This window comes from Centrocercus urophasianus, unplaced genomic scaffold (assembly GCF_019232065.1).
Source record: "Centrocercus urophasianus isolate 14NV4802_14NV808 unplaced genomic scaffold, USGS_Curo_1.0 seq_12, whole genome shotgun sequence".
Taxonomy (NCBI): Eukaryota; Metazoa; Chordata; class Aves; order Galliformes; family Phasianidae; genus Centrocercus; species Centrocercus urophasianus.
The window spans coordinates 19,268,131-19,276,885 of record NW_024884364.1 but is presented as its reverse complement, the minus strand read 5'-3'; positions in this window follow the sequence as shown (position 1 = coordinate 19,276,885).

Below are 8,755 nucleotides of genomic sequence, written 5' to 3'. Positions count from 1 at the left end.
AATGATTGCTCAGGAAGCAATTAACAACGACAAAAATGACTGAAAATGTGCTATTTGGACAAGAATCAACTGAAAAGAAAGGCATAGAGAAGATAGTAGATATGTGTTGATGGGATAATCAACAAACATTTCTAAGATACAGTGATCTAGGAAGAAGACAATTATACTTCCTCAGATTGCCTTATATAACAATGGAGATGACAAATTTAGAGATCATTATTAATTAAAAACTCTTTTGTTTTTGAACAGCAAAGCTTTAAGGTATTTCTCTATAGACACCAACAAGCTAAGGCATGAAAACATAGAAAAAACTTTTTATAAATTGAGAATTATATTAATTAGTTCAAAATCAAATGCACCAACCATGCTATGAAACCAAGAAAATGTTAGAAATGGATATGCTATATCTAAGACTTGAAAAGTGCTGTTGCCCAAGAACTTTCAATATGCTGAAAATAAGGATCCTTTAATGATTACATATCATTACAATATCCTGAATACAGATGCAATTCTCTCTGTTTAGAAGGCTAGAAGTTTAGAAGGCTAGTTTACCACATTTTACAGCCACATAAGTTTTAAGATCCAAGAAGAGGGGAACACATTATTACATGGTAAAACAGAACAGAGTCCCTAAAAATAGTTTTATAACATTAATTAAAATACAACAGAGAAAAAGAATTAAAATGCACAAAAAAAACCTTTGACATAGACCCACAAAAAATTAAGGTCTTTGATGTGGTTCCATATGGCATCCTTTTCTCTAAGTTTGAGAGATATGTATTTTAAGAGTGGAACATACAGTGAATAAGAAACTAACTACATGACTGTTGCCGGAGGGTTGTGGTCAATAGCTGAATGTCCAGGTGGAGACAAATGAGGAGTGGTGTCCTTTGGGTTGTGATCTTGGAACTGGTACCATTTAAATATTTGTTGATGACATAGTGGGATCAAGAGCACCCTTAACATTTTTGCAGACAACATCAAGCTGAGTGGTACAGCTGATATGACAGAAGGTAGGGATGCCACTCAAAGGTACCTGGATAAGTTTCAAAAAAGGACCCATAGGAAGATAATAAGGCTTAACAAGGTCAAGTGCAAGATCTGGGCTAGGGCAGTTTCTCCCCTCCCTGTGAGGGACTGAGGGTCTTGGTAGACAAAAAGGTGGCCATTAACCAGCAGTGCGCTCTTGCAGCCCAGGCAAGTCATATCCTGGGTTGCATCAAAAGAAGGGTGGCCAACAGGGATGGGGGGGAGAGCGGGGAGGAATTGTCCCCATCTGTTTCTGTCCCTGTGAGGCTTCATCTGGAGTACTGTGTCCAGGTCTGGGGCCTCCAGCATGAGAAACTTACAGAGCTGCTGGAGCAGGGCTCCAGAGGAGGACCACTAGGGTGATCAGAGGGCTGTGGCACATCTCCTATGAATAAAGGTTGAACACGTTGGGGTTGCTCAGCTTGGAAAAGAGACGGCTCTGAAAACACCTCATTGCAGCCTTCTGATACTTGATGGGAGCTTATAATCGGAAAAGGGAGCGACTTTTTACACAGGCAGATAGTGTAAGGACAAGAGGAAATGGTTTTAAACTAAAAACAGGAGAGATTTAGATTTGACATTAGGAAGAAATTCTATACTCAGAGTGCCGAGCATGGACACAGGCTGCCCAGAGAAGCTGTGGGTGCCCCATCCCTGAAGGCGTTCAAGGCTAGGTTGGATGGGGACCTGGGCAGCCTGAGCTGCTGAGGGGCAGCCTTGCCCATGGAAGGGGGTTGGAACTAAATGGCCTTAAAAGCCCCTTCCAACCCAAGCCATTCTGTGGTAAAAGAAGAAATTGGAGTTATAGCAAAACCATTTGACTTTGAATATTCAACACCTGCACAAGATAAATAGAATTTATCATATTTATGTTGCTAGAGAGTAGATATTCAGTATTCTCAAGCATCAAGAGATCTTTCTTAGTAAAGAAGAAACAGTGTCCTTATTGAATCTCAACTGACTTGTGTTATTTTGCTGCCAACACAGACACAAACAACAGATTAGTAAAAGGAAGAATGCTTCTTTTATGTATCTTAGGATAAAATGTGATCCATCATCCATGAACACACTCTCTGCATCTCAGTTAAGATTGCCTCTTGCAACCATCTGGTACAAAACGTTTCCTGTTTTTGTGCCTCACTGGACACCCTAACACCTATTAATGCTGTCTGGGCTTTTCTTTGTACACAGTAAAGAAAATTTGGCTCAGCTTTAAGTGAAAAATAGAGAAAAGCACATGCACAGAAATGAATAAGAACTGAATAGTGGATGGATGAAAACGATGGAAGAAAGAATAGGACATGCAGTGTATGGAGTCATACCCTTGACTCTTTTTTGTTTGCTTTTAACCTTGACAAACGTTATGATAGAAGATTTTACCATTTAATTCAGAGAAGTTCAATTTCTGACGTCACCTACATGTTCAGCTGACTCAGAAATTATCCTACTTTCATATATCAGTCACAGTCCTAAATGAGCAGTGCATAGTTTCATCAGAATGTTTAAGTTGCACTGAAGCACTGACCTACCAAACTATAAGCCAAGGCACTCAAGGTCTTAGCACCAGGGAAATGATGAGTTGTCAGTTGCTGTATTTCATAAAGTCATTAAAATAATAGAAGTACTACCTTGGCTGTGTATTAAATAACTAACATTATATAAAATACCTAATATTAAACAACAAATGTCTACTCTTGAATTATTAATTCTGACCAGTACAGCTTACTTTGAGAGTACACTAACATGCTGAAAATAAGAATGTGTACAGAGAATGCACTGGTAGCTCGAAATAACAGTGACAACCTCACACACAGTCTTTTAGCAAGGATTTAGGAAGATGTATTGTTAATGCTTGAGGAAAGAACTAAGCAATTCTGAAAAATACCCTAGAAGCTGATGTAGCAAGAAGCCTTAGAGTCAACAGTATGTGTCAGCCTATAAATTGTATCTCCAGGAAAATAATGAAAAGTACAAACACTTAATCCAGTCTAAAGACCCAGCAAATAAAAAAAACTTCTACATTTTGAAACTATACTGGCCTAGTAGGGGCATAGAGCAGATGAAGTAAATCAATTTCCAACATCCTAGATCAAGGCACTAGAAAGCTAAATTTTTAGTTTGTTATATGAAATTATCGCTTGCCAGTTCAAATATTTAAGCTCTTTCTTTCTTTCAGTTCAGAAATGTTAAGTTTTGTAGTCCATCAAGCCAACTATCTGAGTTGCTACAGAGCCTCAGAAAGGAAGGGGAAAAGAATTAAAATGAAATTAATGCAGGAAGAGGAGATAAATCAAGTAGCAAAGTCAAGAGTAAATTATCATAAGATCTTTTATCAAAAACGAATAAATTTTTCTACTTCAAGAGGACCCTATTAATTTTATTCCTCCACACCCCATTCCTTGCTATGACTATAGTTCTAGCAGCCTAATATGAAAACAGACTTATTAAGATTTGAAATATGCTTAACTCATCATAAGCACTGCAGTGCTTCTAAATTTAATTTAAAATTATATATAAATCAGGAGAACATAAAGAGTTTGCACTTGACAGTATTTAAGGGGAAAAAAAATTAAGTAAATGGAGCCAGGAAGTAAATGGCATGGGCTGGATTTGACAATTACTGACAGCACTCTGGCTGCTTTCATTGATTTTAAATAAGGCTTGGGGGTGTTCCCTATGGAGTAATTCTATGTTTTTTTCAAAAGACAAGATATAGGAGGTCCAGCATGGTTTAACACAAGTTAAGAAGAGATTCTTTGAGTATCCATACCCCAATTCTGTATGAAAGAAAACTCTCCAGTCCTGGTTAAAAAGGAAAATAATGAGAAACATATAGCATATATTCAAGTTTAAGGCTTTTATCTCACTAGCATCCCTCATTTACTGCAAATTAAGCAAAATGCTGTAATTGCTTTCTAGATTTGCCAAGGTGAAGCCACAGGACATGGAACCACCTACTGGTGGTACGAAGTACCTGAATCATTTTATGGTGGCTTGTACCACAGGTAGACTTCAGTTTTGTTATTCATTGAAACACCGTTCTGTGCTACAATCTCACCCGTTTCCTTTTCTGAACTAATTCCTTGATGAGAGGCCAATTAAAATTTCCTTGGAATAAGGCTGTGTCTTCCTGAAAGGTAGGACCTGGGGCAGACCTTAGGATGAAACAGCAGATGCAAAGGCACCACAGGTACAGGGCCTACAAGTGCAGTACTGGAGGAGGCAGGACAAAATGGGTGCTTTAGTATCCCATGCGCTAGACCATGGATATGAATTTGAGACCCACACGAATCAAATTTTTGCACCTGGATACCAAGTAGATGACTGAGGCTGACAAAGGGCAAAGAACCCACTGTCATTCAGTGCCTTGTCTGTCCACTTCTCAGACAGGTGCCCACACCCACAGAACAAGAGACACCTTGGACTCAGTCAAGGACACTAAGTTAAAAGCATTATCAGGACACACGATCAGCAGTAGGTCCTGGATGAGATATTGTACTCCACAGCTACCACCTGCCCTACGAGTCTATAGATCTCTAGGGCACAGATTCGTGACATTTTTCTGAGCAAATCCACATTTGAGTATTTCATATGATCCTCATCTCAAACTGGGGCCTGTTTCACATTAACACCAACACCTCTAGCTAAAAACCCCTTTTTTTCCAAACACATTTCAGATCTGACCCTTGGCAGAACTCATCCATCAGTTCTCTTGTGTTCTTCATCTGTTTCCAAATTAATCTTGTTATTTTAGATCGAAGGAAGTGTTTCTAGTACTACAAAACATTGTGATTTACTTCAATAACAAGTGATAAAAACTGCTAATATTATCTTTAAACATTTATACTTTATTGGTGTGCTGAATGAGGCAATAAATTCAATTATTCACCCAGAGAGGAGGCACTGAGCTCTACTTAGACAGAACAAATCCATTTTAGTTATTGCGGGATTTTTATGAAAACTGAATGATGACTTTTCCTGGAGGACTAGAATGAGAATGACAGCTTTAATACATTTGCTTAACCCTCTTAAAGTTTTTCTAAGATAAGTTTTTTAAGCTTTAATGGAAGTTAGAATGTATTTATAAATAATATTCTTTCTGTGGTATCAACCGACTACATAAACAGGGATTACTGTATAAGCAACAACTATATTTTAAAAAATCAGTATTTCCTAACTGTTAAGTTGCAGCCTGTACTTAGCAAGGTCAGAACCTATTACTGTGCTGGAGAGGTTTGTGTCTCAGACTCCTTACAGTAACAGTAAGTGTGAATTACTGGACAGCTGTTATTCAGCCAACATACCTCTAAAAAATTCAAATTAATAGAACTACTTCAACTGTCAAAGTATCGAATTCTATGTGACATTTTCCAGTAAAAAAGAATAAAACTTCCTCCCCAAACTCTTCTATAATGTTGCACTCACTACATGGTACAGTGCTCCAACCATGTATGTGAGCTTTGGATTAACAAAGTTGTAAATTTTCACCTAGATTACCCAGATATTTAAATGAAATTTAGTTTTTGCTTATGTTGACTAGTATTGGCCACACAGGTGTATTTGCTTTCATTACAGTGCATAGATACCTACAGTAGCTGTATTTGGTCTATTTACATAGGAAAAAAAAAAAAAAAAAGGAGTTAATGCTGCATAAGTCAATCGAGGTCTCATACACAGTGCTAGAGAAAACACTATCTGCATAACCCTGCATATACAACTTACGCATATTTGAATAGAAAGCTCAGTTTTATGTTTAGTGATATGCATCACAACATCCCTGATGTTAATGAAGATCCTACACGTCAGTAAAATAAACTTTGCACTAGTTCAAGCTGCTCCAACTAAAGGCTGTGCAAAGCAGGCAGAAAACTTCTTTGGAAACTGACAGAAAGCTGTAGCATGATGCTACACTCTCCCACTCTTCTGCAATGACACATCTGCACCTGGGACAGAGGGACAGCATTGCCCATGCAGCCTTATATAGGGAAAGACTGCTGTAGGGCTCAGCCGAATCCCACGGACATAAGACTCATCCTGTATGTGGCTTTTACACCTGAGCTCTGTGCTGATGACACTATCTTCCTCTCAAGCACTTACAATCTGACAGGATATCACAGCACAATAAAGCATATCCACATTTAATCTTCTCAGGTGTCAGGCAGCAGCTCCAGCAAGTTTAAAGCAGAATATCTGTTCCTCCCATGAATCCACAGCAGTTATCCCACACACTTCGTAGGATGACTCCCATCCCTTAGCCCCCTGATGCCTAGGTGATGTATGCTACCATGGACTGAGCACAGGGATTACCAAGAAGTCTCACTTTTCTGCTCATGTCTATGGCAGTGTGGGCTCCAAGAGAGGTGCGTGACAGAAAAGAACTGTTGAGTCCAAAACTCCACTGAGAAGTTGCTGGGAAGCTGCAAGAAGGGTTGACACAGTAAGTACCACAGCATAATCATTTACATACACCAAACGCAGAAACTGATGTCTCCTTAATACTCTCCCGATTACTGCATTTTTAGAGCAATGATAAAAGTATAGGAGAACATACACAATATAAAACACTTGAAGAGCACCAAGGGCAGTATTTGGCCCACTTAACCCACAGGTATGCTCTTCCTCAGTGCATTTAAGTAAGAAAGAACTTAGTAAGGGAACAGCATTGCAAGATCTGGAAGCAGTGAATCTTTTTATCGGCAAAGCACCACAAAGTGTGTCATGAAATATGAACTCCAAGTGACAGATCTTTGGCTATAAGATGGGACATACCACTTCTACTTCCCTTGTGCTATGCCTTATGTGAACATTTGTTGTTTCCTTGTGCTACAAACCAATCTCAAACAGGACTGAGATTAAGTATCAGATTTTGAGTTTACAAATGTAGAAATGGAGGATGGAGGAATTAGTTGACCTCCAGAATGTGCTTCTAAAATTTAGAAAAAACTATGTAAGTTCTTAACTTAAAAAAAAATCTTCTGGTGCATGAAGACAAATTAGTGTCAGTTAGAAAAAAGAAACAAAACAAGACCAAATGACAACTGCCATCCAAATGTCTTAGTGGTAATAATTTTGTGTACTGAAATGTTACATACACTGCTTCAATTTATAAATCTTCATTTCAGATGAAAAAGTACAAAATAAGGTTTAGCAAATTAAAGATATTGCTGTTCACTGTGGCTTGTTATATTACACAAGAACATTGTTTGCCTTAGTGGGCTAAAGAGCAATGACTAAAGGCTGCTGTTATGCCAAAATGGTTGCATTAAGATAAATGTAGAAATAACTGTAGATTCACATCATCAGTTCTTTGTAAGCATTTTCTGAATTGTTTCTGTGTCTTTGCTTTGCAGTGCTACATAAAGAACACCACTTAAGCCAAGGAATATGGATCGACTATAGTAAATCTGGTAGCTTAATAGAAACAATGGTATTGGCCCAAGTTTACATCTGTGGAGCAAATATTTTAGGAACAGAAGATTGAAGTGGCTGACATCGAGCTCTTTGCATTGCTACTGCTTATGGTACTCCATGTGTAATTTGAAGCCTTTTGGCAGGGACATGTAGAGATGTCTGTGGGAAGTCCTTGGAGGAGGCAGAGACCGTGCATGGACATATTAGGGTCTCAACAAATCCCACATCTGATGGACTTTTGGAGTGCTTTTGGAGAATAAACAGCTGTTTAGTTCAATTTCTAAGGAACAAACACTGTTTGCCCCAAAACAGCTCTTGGAACTGAGTTAGCGCACAGTAACTGGGATTACCTCTCTGATCCAAATCATAGTTATAGACTCAGCCTTACAAACACACACCAAATCTTTTGTATTACAGTTTAGAAAGATAAACATGCTATCACATTTTTGTTATTGTTTCTAAGAGGTTCAGGTCTTTTAGGATGTACATTTAGAAGGGTGTCACACAGTATTATTACACATCACTTGATTAAGCAGTATCACTTGTGGAAATACTATGCAGCAGTGTGCTGCTGGTGCTAATGATGTGACCTACAGATGTAGAAAAGATACAAAGATAGATACAAAATACTGCTGAATGAGTGTTTAAACAATAGAGTCCAACTTCCAAGTTTCTGTAACAAAGAGACATATCAACAGAATATATAAGAGCAAGAACGGGTTCACTGGAGATATCTGATATATTTGGATACTTACTTCCTCGCTGCAGTTCCTTCTCTGCACAAATGCATCCATCATGTCCATCCCCAAGCAAGTCTGGCCTTTCCTTTATGCAGGATTATCACTTAAATACCTACTACTGCTTCCTTGCATTTTTTTGCCAGCACAGATCACCGTGAAAGGATGAGCACCTGATTGATCTTAGTAAGAACCATCTGTGCAACGTGCTTTAGGTTGTATACCCTTATTCGCATTGGCCCTTCTGTTGTCTGAGTTCCTGCCACTGCACGTGCTCAGGGAATTGCAAATGTAGCATCTGTGTACTGATATGGATACAAGAGAACTTCCTTGGATGGTAAGAGGATTTGTATGATTATCTCAATCCACTAGGCATGAAACTAGCCTTAGAAGATGATGCGTCTTCACACCTTCGTGCTTGATTTGCTTCCCCAGTATCCTACTACAAAAAGCTGCACAGTGACCTGTGGTGTGATATTCTCTCGTCCTGAGTTAGTCATCTGCCACATCTGCTTTTTCAGAGCCGAGGTGTACAGGACAAAAAAAAAAAAAAAAAAAAAAAAAAAAAAAAAAAAAAA